Genomic DNA, 14,647 nt, shown 5'->3' on the forward strand with positions numbered 1-14,647 from the left:
ATGCCCAAACAGAGACCCATCCACAATCAGGTAAAGACAACCTTCTGCTAATTATGCAGACCATCGGTCGCAAGCTTCTATAACCCGACTCCAAGACACATGTTCCAATGGTCATGCAACACTAGATATGTCAGGTTTTGATTCTGCTGAGCCTTACTTTGGTGATGATAATCTTCAAGTTGGTAATGGTATGCCTCTCCCCACATTACACATTGGTTTCAAAACAATTACCTCTCCTAACAAAACCTTTTACCTAAATGATATTCTTCATGTACCCAATCTTAAAAAAAATCTCCTTTTACTCCAAAAATTTTGCTACACTCTTCATGATACATGAGATTCTTGGCAAGTTTCGCTACACTCTTATTGTCACAGTACAATGAGTAATCAGGCTGCTGTTTACTCAAATCTTCAAGAAAAGTCATCAACCATACTAACTCGTTACTTGCTTCAGCAACAACCATGCACTTGGCTTCTGTTGTTGATAAAGCCACACTTTTCTGAAGTCTAGACATCGAGCTCACTGTTGATCCTTCCACTGTAAAGAAAAACCCTATAGTGATTTTAAATGTCCCTTTACATCCACCAAAATCAACATCTATATAACCCTTTAGAATGACATCCTTCCCTTTGAAACATAACCCCATCTTCCGTGTACCCTTCAAGTATCTGAGCACCCATTTAACAGCTTCCCAATGTTCTCTTCCCGGATTTGACATAATCCGACTAACAACCCAACGACATGAGTAATATCTGGTAGAGTGTAGACCATGGCATACATGAGAGTACTAACCACTAATGCATATGGAACTTTAGACATATATGATCTTTCTTCTTCAGATTTATGAGACTGATTTTTGGTAAGCTTCAAATGACTTCCCAATGGAGTATTTCTAGGCTTCGTCTTTTCATCATTTATCTTGAATCTCTCCAACACTTCCTGTTTTTGACGATGTTCATTCCAAGTATCTATTTGGCTGGACCCAAATCCTTCATCTCGAATTCTTTGGACATTTGCTTCTTCAACTTGCTAATTTCATTCATGTCAATCCTGCAATCAACATATCATCAACATAAAGTAACAATATGATATAAGAGCTGCTGAATTTCTTCAGATAGCAGCAATGATCCATTTGGCTTCTCTTGAATCCCGACCCTCCATGAAGTTATCAAACTTCATGTACCCCTGTCTAGGTCCCTGTTTATGACCATACAAGCTCTTCTTCAATTTGCAGACCCAATTTTCTTTATCAACAACTTGAAACCCCTCAGGTTGTGCCATATAAATGTTTTCATCTTGGTCACCATGTAGAAACGTCGTGTTCACATCTAGCTGCTCTTGATGCAAACTTTCTGCAGCTACAAGACTTAGAACCAATCTGATGGTAGTCATCTTCACCACTGGAGAGAAGATCTCATCATAATCACCCCTTCTTGTGTTGAAATTCCTTGACCACTAAACAAGCTTTGTACCGTTTAGACCCATCATGTTCTTTCTTGACCCTGAAGATCCATTTATTCTGTAAAGCTCTCTTGTTTGGCAGAAGCTTAACAAAGACCCATGTATTGTTATTTTCTAGAGAACTCATCTCATTTTTCATAGTATAATTCCACTAGCGAGAATCTTTCATCTTAACTGCTTTAGAATAGCTTTCAGGTTCACCGTTTTCTGTCAAGCGAACATATTTAACTAAAGGACCTAGACTATTCCTATCAGGCTTTTTCTTTGCTCTGGTGGACCGTCTTAAAGTCTGGTCAGGAGGCTGTGAGAACTGTTCATCTTCTGACTCTGAACTCTCGCTATCAGAAACTCCCACTGACTCTTCATTTCCACAATCTTCAAACTCAGGAACTATGTCGACACTAGTATCAGTTTTCAGGTTCAGTAATCGGTTCTGGAGCCGGTTTTTGGTTGCCAATCTCAACCCTAACATACTTATCTGGAACCCTTGAGTTTGAATCCTTTCTATCTTTATACAATTCAGCCTCATTAAATGTAGCATGCTTGCTTCTAACTACCTTTCTGCTTTTTGAGTCCCAAAGTCTGTAGCCCATTCTATATGACCCATAACCAATGAAGATGTACTTCTTGGATTTTGTATCTATCTTATCACCATCTTGAACCAAATCATATACACTACACCCGAAAATCTTCACGTGCTCATAACTGACAGCTACACCCTTCCATTTTTCTTGTGATACTTTGAAACCCAACAAAACTGAAAGCCCTCAGTTGATAAGATAGGCAGTTGTGTTAATTGCATCCCTAGAACATCTTTGGAAGCCCTTCATTGATTCTCATACTTCTTGCTCTCTCGTTTAATGTTCTGTTCGTCCTTTCTGCAACTCCATTTTGTTGAGGAGTGCCTGGAACTGTCTTTATCATCCGAATGCCACATTCAACAACTTTGAACTAATGTACCCTCCTCTATTGTCCGATTTTAAGCATTTTACCTTGTAATCAGTTTCAAGTTCAACAACACTTTTCCATTTCTTAAAAACATCAAATACTTCGAATTTACTTTTAAGAAAGAAGACCCATACCTTGCGTGTGGCAACGTCTATGAAAGTCATATAGTATCTTGAGCCTCCCAAAGATATAACACGTGTTGGTCCGAAAACATCTGAATGGATAAGCTCCAAATACTAAGCGTTTGGCGCTTTTCCTGTCTTCACAAAAGATACATTTTCATCTTTCCATAAACACACGGTTCACATAATTTAGATTCAACCTTATTTAGATCTGGAATTTCACATCTGGCAACAAGCATCTTCATGCCATTTTCACTCTTGTGGCCGGGTCGTTGATTCCACAATTTGGATAGACTCAGTCCACTGGTTACTCTATTAACCCTGTTAGTTGGTACCTCAACCATGGATAGTGTACCTCTCTTCTTTCCTTTAGCAATAACCATACTGCCCTTAACAAATTTCCATTGCCCTCTACCAAAACGGACATCATATCCCTAATCATCAAGTTGTCCGATGGATATCAACATCCTCTTCAAACCAGGAATGACTCGAACATTCTTCAAGGTCTAAATGGTTCCTAATGGTGTTTTTAAATTTATGTCTCAAACTCCTGTAATGTCAATACAATGATTATTAGCCAAACATACTTTACCAAAGTTACTTGTTCATAGATTCTTCATCTTCTTCAAGCTAGACGTAGCATGAAAAAATGCCCCTAAATTCATAATCCAGTCTTAAGCAGAATTTTCGACACAGGAGGTTCGGTACACTTACTTCTCGAATGCCCAAACTCATTGCAGTTCCAACACTGTATGTTCTTTCTTGTTTTGAACTCCCCCTCTTTCATCTTGACTTAGATCTTCCCCTGATACTGTTTCTCATCTTTTTCTTCCTACCTTTTCCTTTAGTGATAAGCCGAGCACATGATGATTGACCTGCACTCTTCCTCCTAATGTATTTTCCTAGGATAAAGTCATGTATGCCCACAAATGTGAGCTTAGTGTTTTCAGCTGAACTACTGATAGTCGTGACTGATCCTGACCAACAATCCGGTAACGAGATAAAAGAAGCAAAGCTTGTATCTCATCATCAAATTTAATATCAACTGATAATAAATGGGATATAAGGGTATTGAAATTTTAATGTGAGTAGTAACAGACGCACCTTTCCGCATACGAGTGTTGACTAACTGTCTAATCAAGTATACCTTATTTAGAGAGGAGGGTTTCTCGTACATGTTTTCTATTGTTGTCATAACCCCACGAGCAGTAGACTCTTTCATAATGTTGAAAGTCAGTCTCTTTGTCAAAGTGCATCTGATAACTGCTAGGGCTTTTCTATGTAAGTCAGCCCATTCTTCATCCTTCACCTTCTTGAGTTTTTTATCTGACAAACATGCAAGAAGATCTTTTTGACACAGCAAGTCCATGACTTGCATCTTCCACCATCCAAAATCCAGTCCAACAAACTTCTCAATTGTGGTCTTTTCATCCTCAGCCATTATCTCTACTGAGTTCTTTAGCGGAAGCAAACTGCCTAAACTAACTAGAAAACCGTGAGAATAAACTGAAAACAACCCGAAACTTGACCTCAAAAAAACGTGTAGAAAACCCAAAAAGCACAGCAGCAAAAACAGACAGAAACCCTTCGGTTTGAGCGGCGGCAGCTGGAAACCCTAATCTGATTAGCGGCGGTTCTGCGGTTCTGGCGAGTGGTGGCAATGGCTGGAAGGAACCCTAAACTGGGTTCAACAGGCGGCTGTGTTTCCTGGGAAACAAGGCTACAACAACAGCGACGATCTATCGTCTTTTCCGGTAAAACCCTAGACGGCGTAGGGTTTACGGCGACGGTTAAGGGTGGAGGCTAGGCTTTAGTTAATCGTTCTTAATCAATAGCCTAATCTCTGATATCATTTGTTAGGATTGAACGAGCACACAAAAACATAAATAAACAAACAAGCAAGAAATCTGACACTAGCGATTTACATGGTTCAGTTTGTGGTGTGCAACCTACGTCCACCGAAGCAACCAAGATTATTGTATTATTGAGTGATAAAGATTACAAGTACAAGAAGCTCTATATATAGACTAGCTAATTAGAGTTTAATCCTTTACTAAACAAGATACTAAGTACATTAGGCCATTAGGGTTAGGGCCGGTCAAATCCTTCCTTTTGTTCCCCCTAATTTGCGGCTAGCCCTAGTGGGCCAATGATAACACATCACCAACACACTTGGGGAACAGTTAAAAAAATCCAGTTATTAATTAAAAAAAGTTGCTTTGGTGTAAAACACCCAAGTTATTTTGCTTTCGTTAGAAGTAATAACTTAATAATGACTCGGGAAGACAACGTAAAACTTGGTTACTTTTTTCATCAAAAATGTGTTTATGTAACAACCCGCGTCTTTGAAGTCAAAGTACAAGTCAAAGTCAAAGTCAAAGGAAGAAAAGATTTCTAAATGCGATCTGTCACTCCTTGCTTAATTATTGATTGTACTCTTTGACTTATTAATCGATACTTTAATTTGTGTACATTAGTTGTATTATGTGGAGTATTAAGAAGATTATGAAGTTTGAGTGGAAGAAAAGTCAAGAACTGTTTTTGTTGTCTAGTATAGAACACCAAGTTACATATTTAGCCCCTACACTACGATACATCATTCACTTTTCGACACTCCCCCTCAAGTTGAGTGGTGGGATCACCAATACTTAACTTGCTCAAGCAACTACTAAAAATGTTCCCGTTGACAGCTTTTGTGAGAATATCTACGAGTTGATCTTTTTATTGTACATATGGGAGCTCTATGATACCTTCCTCCAATTTCTCCTTGATGAAGTGTCGATCTACCTCCACATGTTTTGTTCGATCAAGTTGGACAGTATTTTCTGAGATTTGTATAACAGCTTTATTGTCGCACATGATTTTGGTTGCTGTAGTAGGAAGAAAGCCAATCTCAGTTAGGAGCTTGCGAATCCACAGAATCTCTGCTAGGCCACGTGCAACCCCTCGGAATTCGGCTTCTGCACTAGATAGGGCGACTACCTTTTGTTTTTTACTTCTCCAAGTAACTAGACTTCCTCCGACCATGGTGAAGTATCCTGAGGTTGACCTTCTCATTCCTTTATCCCCTGCCCAGTTGGTGTCTGTATAAGCTTGGATTTCTACGTGCCCATTCGGTTTAAATAGTATACCATGACCTGCTGTTCCCTTGAGATTCCTGATGATTCTTAATACTGCTTCCATGTGGCTCGCTTGGGGTTGGTGCATAAACTGACTCACCACTCCTACTGCATAAGCTATATCTGGACGAGTGAGAGGTATATCAGTTTTCCCACCATTCGTTGATATCTCTCCTGATCTGCTAGTTCTGCTCCATCTTCCATGTGTAGGCCGTGATTGACTACCATTGGGGTGTCCGCTGGTCTGCACTCAATCATTCCGGTTTCAGCTAACAGATCAAGGATATATTTCTTCTGACAGATAAAAATCCCTTGTTTAGATCTTAGAACTTCAATTCCCAGAAAGTACTTCAATCTTCCCAGATCTTTCATCTCGAATTCCGAAAAAAGTTTATCTCTTAACCTTGACAGTTCCTCTTCATCGTTTCCCGTAAGTATCATGTCATCAACGTAGATAATTAAGCAGGTCACAAGACTGCCCCTACGTTTCAAAAATAGGGTATGATCAGAGTTACTTTGTTTGAAGCCATATTTCTTCATAGCAAGGGTAAATCTTCCAAACCAAGCTCTAGGAGACTGCTTAAGCCCATACAGAGATTTCTTCAACCGACATGTTTTTCCAGCCTTGAAATCCTCATTGAATCCTGGTGGAGCGTCCATATAGACCTCCTCATTCAGTTCTCCATGAAGGAAGGCATTTTTTACATCAAACTGATGAAGAGGCCAACCTTTATTGGCAGCTATAGAAAAAGGACTCTGATTGTATCGATCTTGGCTACTGGGGAGAAGGTTTCAGAGTATTCGATTCCATAAGTCTGAGTATAACCCTTTGCAACCAGCCATGCTTTGTATCTTTCAATCGTGCTGTCAGGTCTGTGTTTAACTGAAAAAACCCACCAACATCCTACCGGTTTCTTTCCTGGTAGGAGGGTGCATTTCTCCCACGTGTTATTCTTCTTGAGTGCTTCCATTTCGGTCTCCATGGCCTTTTTCCATTCTTCAGATTTCAAGGCATCATGTGTTGAAGATGGCATTTGTTCAGAGCACAAGGCAGCGGCAAAAGCTTTAGCTTCCTTAGACAAGTTTCCAGTGGCAATGTTTGCCAAAGGGTACCTAGACCTTGGAGCCACCTTTTCTAGAGAGTATATCTTAGGAGGAACTCCTCTATTTTCTCTTGGAGGGAGGGAATACCTTCCGGTTGTCTCTGCTACACCTGGTTCAACATTTCCAGTAACTGGTTCCACCTCTTGAACAACTGGTTCAACCTGTTCAACGTGTTCAACATCTGGTTTAACATGTTCTGTCGGTTCGGTTGTTGTTGGTTCTGTGTGTTCCCCTGCTATCTCATAGTTATAAGACATAGTACATTCAGAGTTCTCATTATTTCTTAGCTCTGGTATCACGTTAGATGGACTTTCTTCAGTGGTACTGCGCTCTGCAGATTGTGTGGCTCTGTTTGAAGGTGACTGACTCAGAGTACTGTGATAGTTTTCTGTTGTTTCTTCTTCAGATGAGGGAAATTGGGTTAGCCAACTCAGAGTGTCTATACATTCTGTAACACCCCCAAAATTCCACCTGCGGAAACCCCGCGAGGCGTGTTACGCATCAGAGTTCGAGCCACCAATCACATTGAACCAATGATAAATATTTAAATAAGTCATGTCACTAATTTACCAAAATAAGTTGTCAACATGATATTAATTCTCAAAAGTTGTGTAGCGGAAGCATGTAATAAGTTGTTTAGCAATTGTTTCATAATAATGCTTAAAACCAATGTATCAAATGCAATTTAATCCAAGAGCCTCGATCCATGACCACTCCAACACTCCCAGATAGCAAGTTTCCCCAAATCCAAGATACCTAACGACCTGCGAGCATGTAACAAGAGTATCAGACAAAGCTGGCGAGTTCACAGTTTTAGAAAACGTTTGTTACCCGTTGTATGTAAAACAGTTCAATAACCAATGCAAGTAATATTGTTAATATCTCATTTCCAAACACGGACGGCTCACGGACTGCCCATCCCACGTACTCCTATCTAGTACTGGGCCAGACTGGGTCATTAGTTCACCTCCGTCCTCTACAGGCACGGGGTGAGGGTGCCAAACCTAAGTAGCGCTACTAACTAATACCCGATGAGGGACTTACAAAAGATGATAGGTGAGAATATTAACCAATATACCCGTTTTTACCCAAAGACTTATCCCCCCCATGGGATACCCACTGACTGTCCCCAACCACTGGGACGCATGCTCGAATGTAGTGAACTCACCTTTGATTTGCTCGGTAAGATTTAAGTATGTGTTCACCGTTTGATCAATCCAATCCTAATATGGTTTCAGATAACAATCAGTTTTACATGTAATTAACCACACATTAAATAATCACGGATCGTACACGCATTTACACTCATCGTTTCACGTGTCATAACAGTAATTCACGTATTCATAGCTTTCATCACGTATACGTAGCGACACACAAGAATGACACACGTCCTATGAACCATAACAGTTTATCATACAACATGTCCGTCGGTTATCATCATGGAATCTCATATCAGTTAATATATCATTTTGTTATTCACACCGTGTGCAATCTAAAAAGATTAGTGGCCCACCTGGAAGTGCTCGACCCAAGAACCTAACTTGTAGTTCATATTCGTTTGTGATTCATTAGCTAGTGCCAACCAACCTAGCCTAAACCCTCAACCAAGTGTGGCCCATTTTAGTTGGTTCGGCCACTGTTACACCTAATCCCAATATTAGTTTGCAAAATTTGTATCTCACAGCCCATGTCCAGTACATTACCCAATACCCAAATCTCCATACTTATGTAACCATCCTTAACCCCACACAACCTATTATTATGCGAATATTACTATCATTCTATATGTTGACTATCCCTAACATACGTTCCGGAAAATAGATAACTCATGTAATGTTAGATAGTTAACTGTTTCATAAATAATTCACTGGCAACATTAAAGAAAACCAATTACTTATCGGCACATAGCATCTAACATATACTAACTTCTATATAACCTTATCATACAACACACATTATTAACCTAATAATATTCAATGATGCCTATCATCACGTGAATTACCTAGTTCAAAAAGTTGAGGCCCAATAGGATTGTGATTTGTGTTAAAGTTGTCAGCCATACTTTGACAAAAGGATTAGTTACAATCCCATGTGCTCTGACAAAATTCATCTTTGCATTCAATCAAATAGTGTTCATGTGAATAATGCCATGTGGTATGTCAGCCCCATAAAGTCAAGTCTTCGGCCCAACATGTGAAGAAAATACAAGTTCTATTTATCCATGAATCACACAAGTTCAAATCATTTATAATGAACCCATGTGATCCTAATCATTACCTACCTACTGATTAACCTTATCTCTACTAACCCAGCCCTATTGTTCACGCATAAAACCGAGATTCATGTCACATGTATTATTCTTCAGCAATTATAGTTGTTTCCCATAAGATTCATGGTGTCAACGGTTCACATATATCACATATATTCACGTGTAAATCCTACTAATCGAGTTCATGCACAATCAAAACAAACAATCAAGAATTACATAAGTCCGAATTCACTAACCAAAAGACTCGATGAAAAGAGATGATGTTGCCTCGAAGGGGAATAGTGTATCCACTGCCGTCGCGGCTTAGATGAGCGTATGGTTTGCAAGAGGTTGCGAGATCCTAATCAAGTTGCACGTGAATAAGGAAGAGGGGAAAGAGACTTCCGCAAGTCTAGGAGTATGAGTATTAGGGTTTACTACCTTGTGCACGTTTGAAAATATGGGGACAACATGCAAGGCCGTGTTACAAATATATGTGTGTGTGGGCTCGGATTAGGCTCCAAGTAACATGGGCCGAGATTGATTGTTGAGAGGAGTGTAGGCCCAAGCGTGACTAAACCGAATTAGTACAATTACTTTCTCAATACAAATACTTTCTCTATTACATACATAAGGCTACACCATTGTGACATGGGTAGTCAAGTACATATAACACGTTTAACGTATCTTAGACTGTGACAGAGAAATAATAAGCACGTTTAACAAATTTAGCATGTTCATCCCACTATAATGGAGACTATGACATATAGAATAATACTGAATAATACTCACTAATGTAAACAACACTAACCTCGAGAGTTCGGGTTGTCACATCATCCCCAACTTAAAAGAAATTTCGTCCCGAAATTTGACAAGTAAGCCTAGAGGAGTGAAGTGATAAGTCAAGATTGCTGCAGATTTTTCCTCAGGTGCCACATCATCCCCAACTTAAAAAGGGAATTTCGTCCTCGAAATTCACCAGTTGCATCGGAATTGATTCAGCGGATTTGTACCATTGCGGATACTTAGTCTCGAGTTCCAACGAACTCTTATAGTTGGAATTTGACAGTGCTCGCAAACCTTAACCTCCTGAGGCATGATTTCAATAGGCACCTTGACACTGCAACTTGTCGTTAGCCTCAGACTCTAATAAGGGTATCACTAGCGTTTCATCGGTCAAGCATTGCCCTGGATTCGAGACATGAATGGCATTGTTTACGTTACCCAATTCGTCAGGTGACTCGAGTTTGTAGGCCACGGGACCGATGCTTTTCCAGCATCATGAGTGACTCAACGTAACATAAATTAAGCTTGCCACGCTTCCTAGCGTCCCACACCCTCCCAGGGTGAGACTTTCAGCATGAAACGATCGCCTACAACGAACTCCTAGTGTCTCTTGAGCTTACCAACTTTCCTGACGGCCACAAGTTGCCGCCAACCGATGTCCGATCCAAGCAATCTTCCCAATAGTTTCGAGTACACGTCCTTGTCCTGTGATTGGGTTGTCACTCGCTTTAGCCAACACAGATTGGTATTAGCATCCATACAATGTCCCAAACAGAGCTGTCTGAATTACTAGAATGATAATTGCTGCATTAGAACTCGACCGAAGGTATGCATCCTTCCAATTTACTAAGTCGGTTGCACACATGCTCGCAGCATGTCTTCGAGTGTCAAGATGATTCATTTACCCTAATCGTTTGTCCTATGATGATGAGTAATGCTCATGTCTAGACGTGAGCCAAGCGTGTTGTGTAGTGCCTATCATAAATCAGGTATAGATCAACATCAGAGATAACAGGAGTTGGCACCTCGTGCCTAAAAGTTGCCTCTCCCAGAGGAACATTCTCAAACTGTGACGACTCGTCAATGTCCTTGATTGCAATAAAGTGCGCTGGTTATGTGAGGCAATCAACAATCATCCAAGTGTTATTATCTCCATTTCAATGCTTCTGGTTGCTGATACTCCACCTTGAGTTTCTCACAAGTCAAACACCATTCCTATACCTAGCTAGGTGGGCCTCCATGCCCGATCACCAGTACAAGGTTTATAAATCTTAATGTCTCTCATCAAAACCCAGACGACTAGAATATCGAGGCCGGTGTGCTTAGCTCAACATAAATTTCCTACAGTTACTGTATAATGAGATCCACATTCGTTCCATGAGGTGGCGAATATCGTCTGACCTGCCAAGGTTTCTTCCCCATGCCCCACATGGGTTCAACTTGAAAATCTTCTTCTTTCAGTCCTCCGGTTTGAACAGAGCGAGTTTGATCAGGTAGGTTAGAGTCGATAGTGAGTTGTTGAGCTCGTATGCGTTCAAGTTTCGCAGTCGTAATCGCTCAAAAGTTCCATCCAGCAATACCATTAACCGATTTAGCTCTTTCGAAACTAGGGAGGCCCTTGTGATCGGTCTAAGTAGTGCTTTCGGTACCGTCCAAGTAATGCCTCCAACTTACATCCAAAGAACACAGTTTTCACCACAGGTTGTGTGTCGTGCAGTTCCTCTTTGTAACTCCATTACGTACGTCATCATTCTCTTGTGTTGCATTGGTGCGTAAGCATTGCAGAGTAGGGATTCGAACGCTGACAAGACGTCCTCCTGTTTTGTCTTCCACGATCATAGCACCCTGCTGTGCTAAAGCGATTTAAGCTACGCGATCTTTGAAAATCCTGTGATGAATCTGCGATAGCATCTAGTAAGACTAAGAAATTGTTGTATCCTCAAAAGGATCTCCGGTGTTGATCAGTTTCTAACCAAATGGATCTTAGCGAGATCCACGTGTATTCCCACTTCGTTGTTTATATAACCAAAAATGTATCTCTCGAATCCAGAAGCTACCTTCAACGAGACTTCGCGCGGAGTGGCTCCCCCCTCAGGAGCTCTAGAATAGAATACATATGTCGTCCATGATGTTCCTTTCTTCTGGTAATGATTCAAAACGTCGACAACAACACGGTCGATTCTTGCGGTCCATAAAGCTACTGGTGTGTTGATTAGCTTTAAACAACCAGAACAGGAAATCGTAGTGGCCGTACTGTACCTGTAATGCCGTGTTAGAAGTCATCCTCCCTTGGGTCTTCCATCAAGTGACAGTCTGATCTTAAGTCGATTTCCGGATAGAAGCTTGATCATTGCAGCGGGTCAAGTAGGTTGTCGATGCGAGGTAGAGGGTGACGGTTTATGATTGCCACCCTGGGGTAGTCTATACGCGTACGAAAGGACTTGTCCTTCATTTCTACAATAGAGCTCGGGCTCCCCAGAACAAGGAGCTAGATCGCTAAAACTTTCACCCGGTAGTTCCTGAAGTTGACTAGACAGTTCTTGCAACCCTCCTGGTGCAAGACGGTATGAAGTACGAGTGATCAAGGCTGCTTCTGGCATGAGATTAAACTGAGATTCTGTCTAACAGTTGTGGAAGCAAGTCCGAAAGCTCCTCGTGTAACACGCTGAGAGGAATCACGGATAACTGGTGGATCCTCGGTCCTCTTTTCCTTAGCCTTAACATCAGTAACAGTTGCTAACGTTGCGGGGTAATCCCTCCGTAGACACTTCTGGGCCTTCATTGCTCATATGATGCTAACCCTTTCACCACTTTGACACTTCCAAGTATAAAGTGACGCAAAATTTCCTTCCCTCAAGGTATATTTACGCGATATCGAGATAATCAATCTACACTACTACCGCATCGAGACCATCAAGGATAGAAAAAGGTAGGTCGATGTCGAACACTAGTCCTACATGGTCGAGTTTACATCGCAGCGGACATATGAGGTTTCATTTGACTTATCATCCCTTACTGCCACAACAAGTTCGGTTTCAAGAAACATCAGGGCAAACAGAGCGGAGACGAAGCGAACAGCTACCCTTCCAAGCTATCGTGTTGCTATTACGCCTGGTATAGTCTATGTCAATACCAAGTGTCCTTCCATGAGCTTCATTTCCAGTGTTGTTTTCGTCACGAGAATTTCCAGTACTGCCGTCGTTCCCTTGGTTGTTGCTGTCTTGATTGACCAACGGCCAATCCATGTGGTAAACGTTTTTCACTCCCATAGTGAGGACTACTATTACGAGTACCCTGATGTTGTCGTAACTGTTACTTCTGCTTATTGTTTCATGAAGCGGAGTCCTATGATCCTCCACTGACAGGATCCATCTTCTACTGTTCTGTGCCACGTTCTAAGATGCTACTCATTGTGCTGACAGCGGTGCATTCCACACCATATTCGATTGTCATTACTTACGTTCCGAGTGATTCGTAAAAGCTGACTCTCATGAGTCACTGGCAGAGGTTAAAGAGTCGATTGTATTCTATTCGTTGGTGTTCGCTGCCGGTCATCAGAGTCGTCCAATGTTTAAGGTTGGTGAAGTACTACATTTACCCTCTCATCCAACGATGTTGCAAGTTGTCTATGTATTACACAGTCTGTTGCGAGGGCGTTACAGAAATGGTCGTGATTCGAGATTCGGGACGTCAATATGTCAAGTTCCAACAAACGAAGAGAAATGGAAAGATATAGATCGTTCATCGTTGTGCATCACCCCACTCGGGGATGTTCGTATAAGCACCTAGCACTCTACACAGTCCACTAGGCGTTCAGTTAGGTGTTCAGGTAATACTCGATAGCATCGGAATTCGAAAGGTTTCAAAGGAAAAAAAATGGAAAGATCATATTCGTGTAGGAGACAATCTCGACTATTTCTCCTATAGGTTATCAGGTTTCGCATCGATCAAATGATAGTTCAGAATGGGAAAAAAATCAGGTATCACCTTAAAGTCTACAACTTTCAAGTTCACATACAGTAGGGGAGATTCCCTCTTGCACTCGTTAAGCCTCATTGGGAATTGCATGCACCACGCATTATTATTATGTGTGCACCCATGATAATAAGGCGGTTTGCATGCTCCTCTCGACGCTTCTTAACTTATGTTCGAAGTTTCTCCCACTCCAATCAACACAGGTATGTACTAACAGCAAAACTAGGATTTACAAGATGCAAGTGTTGTGTTATGCTATCGACGTGTCATGATATCTATCTTGTTGTATCGTGCATGCTATGTGTATAGATATGTCTACTAAACATGTGATGTATACTGTAACGAGGAACGAACCTTGCAATCTGAAGCTGAGTGTCATGGTCATCGTTTGGATCAATTCGGTTATAGTCTGGTTTTATGAAAACGTTTTAAAACCAAGTTCTCTATAACCAGTGGCTCTGATACCAACTGTAACACCCCCAAAATTCCACCTGCGGAAACCCCGCGAGGCGTGTTACGCATCAGAGTTCGAGCCACCAATCACATTGAACCAATGATAAATATTTAAATAAGTCATGTCACTAATTTACCAAAATAAGTTGTCAACATGATATTAATTCTCAAAAGTTGTGTAGCGGAAGCATGTAATAAGTTGTTTAGCAATTGTTTCATAATAATGCTTAAAACCAATGTATCAAATGCAATTTAATCCAAGAGCCTCGATCCATGACCACTCCAACACTCCCAGATAGCAAGTTTCCCCAAATCCAAGATACCTAACGACCTGCGAGCATGTAACAAGAGTATCAGACAAAGCTGGCGAGTTCACAGTTTTAGAAAACGTTTGTTACCCGTTGTATGTAAAACAGTTCAATAACCAATG

The sequence above is a fragment of the Helianthus annuus genome, chromosome 3 (assembly GCF_002127325.2).
Source record: "Helianthus annuus cultivar XRQ/B chromosome 3, HanXRQr2.0-SUNRISE, whole genome shotgun sequence".
In the NCBI taxonomy this organism is placed as follows: domain Eukaryota; kingdom Viridiplantae; phylum Streptophyta; class Magnoliopsida; order Asterales; family Asteraceae; genus Helianthus; species Helianthus annuus.